At 48.9% G+C, this 10,257-nt stretch overlaps 1 long non-coding RNA gene across 1 annotated transcript; it reads left to right on the forward strand.

The window, feature by feature from the left end:
* The first annotated feature begins 846 nt into the window (after positions 1 to 846).
* Positions 847 to 9,758, forward strand: LOC309650722. Its single transcript, XR_014257692.1, has 2 exons — positions 847 to 4,498; positions 5,508 to 9,758. It is a non-coding gene; the product is annotated as an uncharacterized lncRNA (long non-coding RNA).
* The last annotated feature ends 499 nt before the right edge of the window (positions 9,759 to 10,257 follow it).

Here is a 10,257-nt window from a genome sequence, read left to right on the forward strand (position 1 = left end):
CCAGTTTTGCTCTTTTGTCTCAAAATCTCCAAGGACACGTTCTCTCCATTTTTGGTCACCTGGGGGGACTGAGGTCTCTGGATTTGGGGGACTATGTATGCAGAGGTGCTCCCCCATCCCTAGCAGAGAGGCATTCATGGTGCCAGCTCTATGGTTCTGCAATCAGCCTCCCTCCCTATCTTATTAGAACTGTTTTCTGCTCCCCTCTTCTTCCCCAACCCCTCTCCAGCCCTGGGTGGGGGCCATGGTCCACAGGAGACCTGTGAATGTCCTGGCTCTTCCCCACACCCCTGTGCCCTGACCCCCTGGGGGTTGGAGGAAGGGGCGTGCTGGCGGCAAGTGAGATGGAGAAGCCAGTTGCTCTGAAGGGTTGTGGGGAGAGGGGAGCACGGGGGCATTCTGATTAGAAAGCTACATTCTGGCTGGGTAAGGGTCCGGAGCTTTGTAATAATCCTCCTGCCTTAGTCCATCAAAGGGATGGAGGGCTGGGAGGGAGGGGACCACCTCAGGGGTTCTGCGTGTTGAACTCTGGGCCAGTTGCTTGGGACGGGGGTGGGATCAGGATTGCAGGTAGGTTGTAGTTTCTTTGTCTCAGCTTCTTTATTTAGGAGAATTTCTTTGAGACCCTGAGGTGGGTGCTGAGGAAGAAGAGGCTCCTTAAGGGCCGAGGGTGTCTAGGGGCTAAGAGCGGGGGCAGGGGCTGGTTGCCTGTGAGGTGAAGTTGAAGGAAACCAGTGGTCCCGGAGTTGGGGCTCCCTTGTGAGCTGCACCCCCCAGTCACCCCCACCCAGCCACCGCCCCCCACACCCCCCTCCCCACCCCAGCCACCTCTTCTTCTTGCACAGGTTGGATGGTAAAATCCAGATGGAGTGCACTTTTCCTGGGTGCCCTGTGCTTCCCCAAAGCGCTCATGAGGGCAAAGATGGCAGTGGTCCCTCACCTTCCCACGCCCCCTCCAGTCCTCCCATGCTGCATGTGCTCAAGGAGGAGAAAAAGTAGCAAAAAGGGAGGAAAGAAGTCCCTAAGGGGGCAGCGACTTGCCTGAGGACACGGCTACTTAGTGGTGCGTCCAGATTCTTCCTCCCAGGCCAGCTCTTTGGACTCTCTTGGGCAGACAACAGGAGGTTGGAGACAGGGAGCAAGTCCAGGACCTCAGAGCTCTGACCTCCCCCTCCTTCCCTCCCTCCCTGCCTTGATTAGATTAGGGACCAGCTTTCCACCCCCCCACTCCCCTTCCTGAGGCGCGCGGGGGCTTTATCTTCAAAGCCCAGCAGAGCTCTGGCCTCAAATCTGGCCAGAAGTCCCCACCCTCCTTTCACACTGACCATGTGTCATACCAAGTCTTTCTGGAGATGGACACCTCCACCAGGGCCTGGGAAGCACTGAGTTCCGCTGAAGCGCTAGGAGCACACAGGACAGCCTGTTCTCCAACATGGGCATTTTCTGAACGGAGGCCAGTGGGAGGGGAGGGAGCAAAGGCAGTAAGGAAAGCCCAGGCCAGCACAGGGCTGTAAGGAATGGGCAGTCTGTAGCCACACATCATTTCCAAGACCATCTGCAGGACCACGGCTGGGGAGTTTGTGGGTGGGTGTCATGGAACCTCTTCCTCTGGCTAAGACAGAGGAGGGTGTTTGTTCTTCCCTCCTTCCTTTAAAAATTGTTTTTAAAAACAGTTCCCCCCTTCCTCACTTGATTATAAAAGTAATAAGTCTTTGTTGTAAAAGAAACTTAGAAACTTAGAAAATGGAGAGCCCCATAGTCTAAACTTCGAGCTAGCTAAACATTGTGAACAGGTTTTTACATATAATCTTTCAGATATTTTTTCTCTGCATATATTAAAAAAAGTATATATATATGTATATATATATATGAATGACACATGGGGTTATCTCAGGCATGTCGTGTACAGTTTTGCTTTTCTCATTTATATCTTGGGCATAATTCAATGTCAGGACATATGGATTTTCTCATTCTTTTTGATGACTACATGAGATTCCATTGTATGAATGGACCCTCATTTATTAATTAAATCCACAGCATGTCCCCAGCAATGAACTTCCTTGTACATATTTCTTTGTACACTGGGGGGAGATTTCCTGTAATATGATTCCTAGAAGTGTAATTGTTGTGTCAAAGGGTACACTTATTTTTAATTTTTCTAGATAGTGCCAAAGTGTGTGTGTGTGTAGAGAGAGAGTGGGTTTGGGTGTGTGTGTTGGGGGGAATTTAATTCAGCCTCCTCATCCTCCATCCTCAAGTTCCAAGGCCTCTTCAAGCCGAAGGGTGTGTGTGTGGGTCGGGTGCGGGAGTAGACATCACAGTGCTCCTGCTTTATGGCAGGTAAGAAACAAAATCACCAGCGATACGGTAGAGGATTTTCAGGCCTGGGGATTGAGCCCCACCCGGGGCTGCCTGGTTGATGGCGGAGGTGGGCAGCTGGTAAGGACTCCCGAAGCACCCAGCTTCTCACAGATGGCAGGCGGAGCGGGCGAAACAGCTCCTGAAATAAATCCCCGGGACTTGGCTCAGGGAGGGAGTGCGGCTGAGATTAGGAGCGTAGGCTGTGAAGGGAACGTGCAGAACAGATCTGAGCCTGAAGGAGGGCGGCTGGGGACCTGGACCTCCCCCACTCCCCTAGTGGGGACCCCCACCAGCCACTAGAGCTCATGGGCTCCTGGAACAGGAAGCAGAGGCGTGAAGTATCATATCCCTCGGCCACTCTGGGTTGTTTGGGGCACCATCTCCGTTGAGTTCATTCAGGCCTCTGGGCTAATCCTGGGTCTATGCCCCTCCTGGGTGGATCGGGATGGTGGGGAGTGAGGCAGGCAGGAGAGTGTATCTCTTTAGTACCTCCCATCCCCGCCTATTAAATCTGGTGGAGATTGGTGGAGGAGGGTGGGGCTGACAGCTGGCTTTTAAAGATTGCTGAAAGTGAGGTTTTGCGATTTTGATTGTGTTTGTTTTTGTAAGATCACTCACTGCTTTCCATTCCAGATGCTGACCCTTCTCCTTCGGGAGAGAGAAGGCAGAAGTGCTTGCTCATTCCCTGGAACGCTCCCAGTCTATAATGGGGGAGGAACAGAGCCACCACTCTGGCCAGGCAGCACCGCAGAAAGTAACCTCAGAGTAAGACGTGGCCCTGCCACCAACTTCTGTGACCTTGACCAAGCCCTTCCTTGTCCCCTGGCCTCAGTTTACCCATCTGTAAAGTGAGGGGGTTGAGTACACAATATCAGATCTTTTCTGGTTCACTTTCCATGGTCCTCAGTACAAGGTGGGTGTGGGGAACTCCTTAATGATCTTTCTCCCTTCATCTTACCACTCTCTGAAATTACCTTGTTTTGTTTTCAAGTTTGTTTACTGTCTGCATTCATTTCTACGTTGTACAGGACAGGCTCCATCCATTTTGCACACCACTCTATCCCCAGGGCAGTGGCGGGCACACAGTAGGTGATCGTCTCATATCTATGGAAGGTAGGGTGTCCACTCAAGGATTGGAGGGTTGGGGTGTCACCGCAGTGAAGAAGTGGTTTTAGTCTATAAATGCTGACAGCACTCAGGAAAGAAACTACCAAATAAGGTTGGAGAGTTTACCTGGGAAGGCTTCCTGGAGGAGGTGGGGAAAAGAAGCAGATTAAGGAACTGGAATTAAGTATTCTGATTAACTAGGGACTTGGAGGACCATGGGCTTGGAAGTATTTTCTTGGCCCTACCTACTGCTCAGGAGGAAAGATCTGAGGCTGAGGTTTAATAGACACAGCTTCCTTCCTCCCTTCCCAGTAATTAGTTGCCTGGCCTGGGTTGCTCCCTGGAGTCTGTTCACCCCTCCCCTCTCCCAGCTCCTCCCAAGGTCGCCCCAGGATGGTCAAACTGTATCTAGATTCCCATTCTCTGCCTCCCACCCCAGAGGAGCTGAGTGTATGGCAGGTGTTGGGGAAGGGACTCCCAAGGTCTGGACTTGTGCTATCCCATCTGGCAGCCACCAGCCACACGTGGCCACTGAACCAGAGAAATGTAACCGAACTGAACTGGGACATGCCGTAAGTGTGAAATACACAACAGATTTTGAAGTCTTAGTATGAAAAAAGAATGTAAACATCTCATGAATACTTTTTAATATAGATGTGTTGAATTTTTGGATATATTGAGTTAAATAAAATGCTTCATTAAAATTAGTTTCATCTGCTTCACTTTACCTTTAAAAAATGTGGTTACCAGAAATTCTAAAATTACATTTGCTGTTCGCATTCTATTTCTATTGACAATGCAGGTCCAGATATTCGGGGGAAGGAGCATCAGGGGTAAAAGAACGGGAGAGCCATTGTTCTTCCTTTCTGCCGAAATCAGAAGAGAAACAGACCAAACTGCGGCAATCTGGAAGAAAGAGGGGAGATTACAGAAGGGTCTTCTCGACAGGGAGGACTGAACAGTGTGAAAGACCTGCTCACCTCCTTCCTGGAAAGCTTTCAGGATAGGTCAAGACTTTGCATATCTCAAGGTATTATTTATTTATTTACTTTTTTGGCCTCGTGACATGTGGGGATCTTAGCTCCCCGACCAGGGATTGAACCCAGGCCCCCTGCAGTGGAAGCGAGGAGTCCTAACCACGGGACCACCATGGAAGTCTCTCAGATTATCTTAAAACACCTTATCAAACTATGATTCTCACTGATCCAAACCTGATTACTTTGCAGGTGATTTTGTAGCTTCACTTAGGGTGTTTTCACTCTATAAACATCTCTTTAACTGTCTATTTCACGATAAGCCCAGTTACCTGGAGTCCACAGAAAATTCCTATCCTGATTTTACTCAATAGTTTGTGACCTTTCATCATACTGCTGAGATAGTAGCAACAGTGTTGACAGACTGAAGTTTCATCATCTTGCCCTCCCCTGCTGCCTTCCTCTGCCTAACCCTCTCCCAACCCCCAAAAGATGTTGGAGCAGAAAGAGAGCTCAGGCAGGAGACACTGAAGGGGAAGATGCCAGCTGGGGGTCTGGATAATCCACCAGCTAGATTATCTGCTCCTGAGTTTGCACAAACATAAGCAGGTGGTCTATACGCAGACGGCATGTACTGGGATGAGCCATGGGGATCAGGTTAACACTGCGTGTGTGTGTGTGTGTGTGTGTGTGTGTGTGTGTGTGTGTACACGGGGGAGGGCGGTTCTACAATAAAAACCCCCACCCACTTATCTCCCACCCAGAGCATTAATTCAATCAGTCATGTATTTTTTCAATTAATCCCCTATAATATCATAAGATTTAGCCTTATTGGGCACTGACACACCATCCTAGGTGCTGGAGCTAAAGGTGTAACCTGTGCACAAAAGTGTTCTAGATGCGGTTTCCTCGATGCAGAGCCTGAGACAGGGATTCAGGGGCACGTGGTTTATTGAGGGCAAAGTCTCAGGAGAAGGGGAGGGAGGGAAGCAGGATGGAGTAGGGGAGGGGCTAAGCAAGGACCCCCTCTCACAGCTGGAGTCTAATTTGGGCTTCATCCTGTAGGAAAGCTCTGGATGGAGACTGGGACCACAGAAAGGAGCCCCCTGAGGTAGGTACCCCCACCCCCATACCCCATCAGTCAGCTGATTGGCTGCTGGTTGCTCAAGTCTCCAGAGAAGGGGCCACTGGGAGCCTTTGGAGTTATTGGAGCCAACACTCACAGCCAGCAGAGGGGCCTGGGCGGGGCATCAAGGGCACCACTCAGGGTGTAGACCGAGAGATGAAAAAGTCACTGACCTGGGCAGGCCAGTGCCCTGACTGCTGTCCTTGTTTGGCAATCCAGTTCTCTTTCTACTCTCACTCTGGTTCTCAACCTCAGCCCTCAACTGCCCTTGTCCCACCTTGTTTCCCCCTCCATCTGTTTCTTGCTCCCTTCCTACCCCCACTGTCCTTGGTTCCTGCCTTTGATCTGCCCTCTCTCTTCTGAAACTCAGGATGAAATGCTGAGTTTCTTTGAGAGTCTCCAGGAAGCTGGGGTACTGGGTCACCCCTGTTGACCTCTTCCCTTGCCAATGGGTCACTTGAGCCCCCGTTCCCCTGGACAGAAAGCTTTGGGGTCCCAGGGGACATTTGACTCAAATCACTTCTGTTGTGTGCCTTCTTTACTGGGTGTATCCATCCCTGCCTCCTCTTGTGGAGCAAGGACAGTTCAGGAGAAATTCATTCTCAAGGCTTGACCCTTACTTAAACATCACAGGATACATTCTCTGGAAGGGAAGTGGGGGATCTGGGCTGGCTTCCTTAGAAACTTCAGCACTGGAAAGAAACCTCCTTTCCTTGACCCCTCCCAAATTCAAACAGGGACTGGGAGAAAGGAAGAGATGATTGTTTCTGGCCAGAGGCTGGGGGATGGATGGACTGACTTCTGAAATTTCCTTTTCTCTGGCACAGCCCTGTTTGTAGAGATGCCAGAATTCTGGTTCAAAAAGCAGAGGAGAGAGGGAACTTCCCTGATGGCTCAGTGGTTAAGACTCTGTACTCCCAATGCAGGGGGCTCCAGTTCAACCCCTGGTTAGGGAACTAGATCCCACATGCATGCCACAACTAAGAGTTCACATGCCACAACTAAGGAGCCGGTGAGCCGCAACTAAGGAGCCCACCTGCTGCAACTAAGACCCGGTGCAGCCAAACAAACAAATAAATAAATAAATATTTAAAAAAAAAAAAAAAAAGCCAGGGAAAGAGTACTCTCTGAGGGCATTTAGTTGTTCTTTCATACCCCAGATCACACAGAGGGATCCAGTGTCATGCCCTCCACATCCTCCTGTCCCTAGCATGTGGATTTCCTGTGGTATGTGTCTCTCTCTGACACACACACACACACCTTGTTGAAACCAGGATTGCTGGTTCTAGGGAGGGGAGTGAGGAAGCAGCTGTGGACAGGCGTGCGTGGTCACATGTTTCTCCCTCTGGGAGGTGACACTTCCACTACACCTCCACCGGTTTCATCTGAACCTCACCCTAACCTGGGCCCTGTGTCGTCAAGGAGGGGAGGAGGGATGGAGGAGTTGAGCTGGCCCTCTGGCAACAAGGAAAGCATTCTTAACAGGCCCTTGAACTGTCAGCAAATCAATTCTCCCCAGGACCACATCTGGAGGAAACTCAGCTTAAAGAACAGCAGCAAGTGGGACTTCCCTGGTGGCTCAGTGGTTAAGACTCCACGCTCCCAAAGCAGGGGGCCCAGGTTCGATCCCTGGTTGGGGAACTAGATCCCACATGCATGCCGCAACTAAGAGTTCGCATGCCACAACTAAGGAGCCTGCCTGCCACAACTAAGACCCGACGCAACCAAATAAATAAATAAAATAATATTAAAAAAAGAAAAAGAGTCTACCTGCCAATGCAGGGGACACGGGTTCGATCCCTGGTCCGGGAAGATCCCACATGCCACAGAGCATCTAAGCCTGCGAGCCACAACTACTGAGCCCACGTGCTGCAACTACTGAAGCCCACGCGCCTAGAGCCTGTGCTCCACAACAAGAGAAGCCACTGCAATGAGAAGCCCACTCACCGCAACAAAGAGTAGCCCCCGCTCGCCGCAACTAGAGAAAAGGCCCCCGCGCAGCAATGAAGACCCAACGCTGCCATTAAAAAAAAAAAAAAAAAAAAAAAAGAACAGCAGCGGGAATCGGGCCTAGATTGCTGGGTGAACTTCAGTGATGGTTGATAGAAGCACCCCGGAGAAGTTTGGGGGAACATCCATCCTTCCTGATGTATTGGTTGAAGGCAGGGTGTAGGGCCAGGATAAAGTGTGCGGTCTGGATCAGGGAAAGTGACCCTGGCATTCCAAAGCATCTGGCTCCTCTGAATCAGAGGAAGGGACTGTCGGACCGGACGAGTCGCCCCCATTAGGCTGGGGCTGAGGCTGTAATTGCGGTAATTCGTTGATGAATGCAATTTGCAGCTGGCTTCTCTCCCTGTGACAGGCCTCAATTAGAGCTGCTAGAGGGAGCCGAGGTGGGAGGAGGAGCTGGGATGTTGTTTCCGACTGCTTCTCCTGGTCCCCTTTCAGCTCGCGGCCCCACCCCGAAGAAACAAGAAGGGATTCTTTAGGCTGATTCATTGTCCCCCAACTCCTGAACTTACCCCCTGAGATGTAATTTCAGAACAAGTGGTACTGGGTGGAGAGGGAGAAAGGTATAAAATGAAGGATGCCTTCCTGCAGGCTGGTTTGGAATGCTATGGATTTTAAAACTCAATGTTAATTTAGTTTAGTATTTTCTCATTTATTTTAGAGCCTCTAAAAGTCCTATAGGAAGGAAGATTTTTGAGCCAAAATACTTATACCTGTCTTATAGTCCCCTGTGCATCTTATCAGACAAAGGGAAAAAAATACGAGGCAGAATGACGGAAAGAAGTGAGAGAGAAAATCAACTCCCCCCCCCCACAAAAAAATATATATATTTTGGCCATGCTGTGACGCTTACAGGATCTCAGTTCCCCGACCAGGGATTGAACCCGGGCCATGGCAGTGAAAGTCCAGAATCCTAACCACTAGGCCACCAGGGAACTCCCATATAGATACATAATTTTAATTTCCAAAGACTGTAGGGACACTAGAGACCATTTAGTCCAATGGTTTTCAAACCATTTTAAAAAGTAGTTGCAATGTTTCTTCCAACAAAATCTAACAGAGAAACTCAATGTGCAAAAAAGTCGTGACTGATCCAGTGAGAGTGAAAGTGGAGGCTCTGAGCCCCCTGGACTGTCCTCTGCCCTGAGTCCTGCTTTCCCTACTTCCTGCCTCTGTGACCTCCCTATGGTATCTGTAAGGGTCACCCTTCAATTAGGGTGAGCAACTCATCCTGGATCTGTCCTGTTTTAGCATCAAAAGTCCCAAATCCCAAGAAATCTCTCAAACTGGCGCAAACTGAGACAGCTTGTTACTCTACATTCAGTGGAGCATAGTTAGAAAACCACATTACAACCCTTTTGATATAATGATAAATATACTGAGGCCAAGAGAAGTGACATGGTTTGAAGTCCCGTGGTTAGATTCCCCATGCCCAGGTGTAGCCTATATATTGGGGTGTAAGTCTTGCCCCTCTGCCCTGTATCCCTGTGAGAGGTAAAACTGTGCACCTCCAAATTTTTCTCCTCCTTCAAGATCCTTTCTTATGAAGCCTCCCCTGATTCCTCTAGAAAGAGTTATGTCTTCTAATTCTTCTTTTAGAACATTTCTAAGATTGAGTCATTTTTAATCTTGGGTCTTTTCCCGCATTTGGATTGGAAGATTCTTGGTTCCAGATCTCATTTATTTTCATATCCCTCAGCACCTAGTGCAGTGTCTGGAATACAGCAGACATTCAAAAGATGTTTTTAGAGAGATAGATGGATGGGTGGACAGACAGATTTGGATGACAGATGGATGGGAAGATGGATAGATGGAATGGATGGGTGTATAGAAAGGTGGATAGATAGAAGGCTGGGTGCCATGTTGAAGGCCTTGGGATGGAACAATTGGTCAGTTTCTAGGCAAGTTCCTCTTGTATCAATTTCCCTAATATGGCCATTTTGCTTGAATTTGACTTTTGGATTATCTAACAAACCCATATTCGGATGCAAGGACTGAAGCAGCTTCCCAACCCAATTAGAAGTCATTTAAAATTGATCATTTTTGGATTATTTGTGTCATTGCTTTCCTCTATGGAAAGTTATGATTTAACTACACAAATACAATATTTGATGAAAATACCTCCAATAGGCAGCCGATGGCTGTGACGAATACTGTCTGAAAATAAAACAGTTTAAAAATATCAGCAAAGGGAGAGTGTAGGAGGCAGGGAAAGAGGGTGAGCAGCTGGTGAATATAGCGAGCAAGATGATCAAGACTCAAGGACTGGAATCTGAAGGGAGGAATGTGTGTGAGGTGCACATTAGAAGAACTTCCCAACTCTCAGGATCCCGAGACAATAGGATTAAAAAAAGAGAGAGACAATAGGACAGAAAGTTTTGAAAGAAAGAGGGGAATGATGTTGATCGTGTTTGGAAGCAAAACATTAGGCTAAATGATTATTCTTGATTATTGACCTACTATTCATTCAGCTGCAATTTACTGAGCATCCGTTCTGACCCAGTGTCAGGCCAAGCAGTTTCACTTACCTTATCTCAGCCCGTTTTGCCTGGGGGCAGGAAGACAGAGTCTACACATTCTCAGATGTGCAAATTCTTCTCAGCGATCACATCCACACACATGGTTTTAACCACAGCAGCTACGCTGCCTCCCAAGTGTTCATCTCTAGCCCCACACCTT

The sequence above is a fragment of the Balaenoptera physalus genome (genome assembly GCF_965194825.1).
Source record: "Balaenoptera physalus genome assembly, chromosome: 20".
NCBI lineage: Eukaryota > Metazoa > Chordata > Mammalia > Artiodactyla > Balaenopteridae > Balaenoptera > Balaenoptera physalus.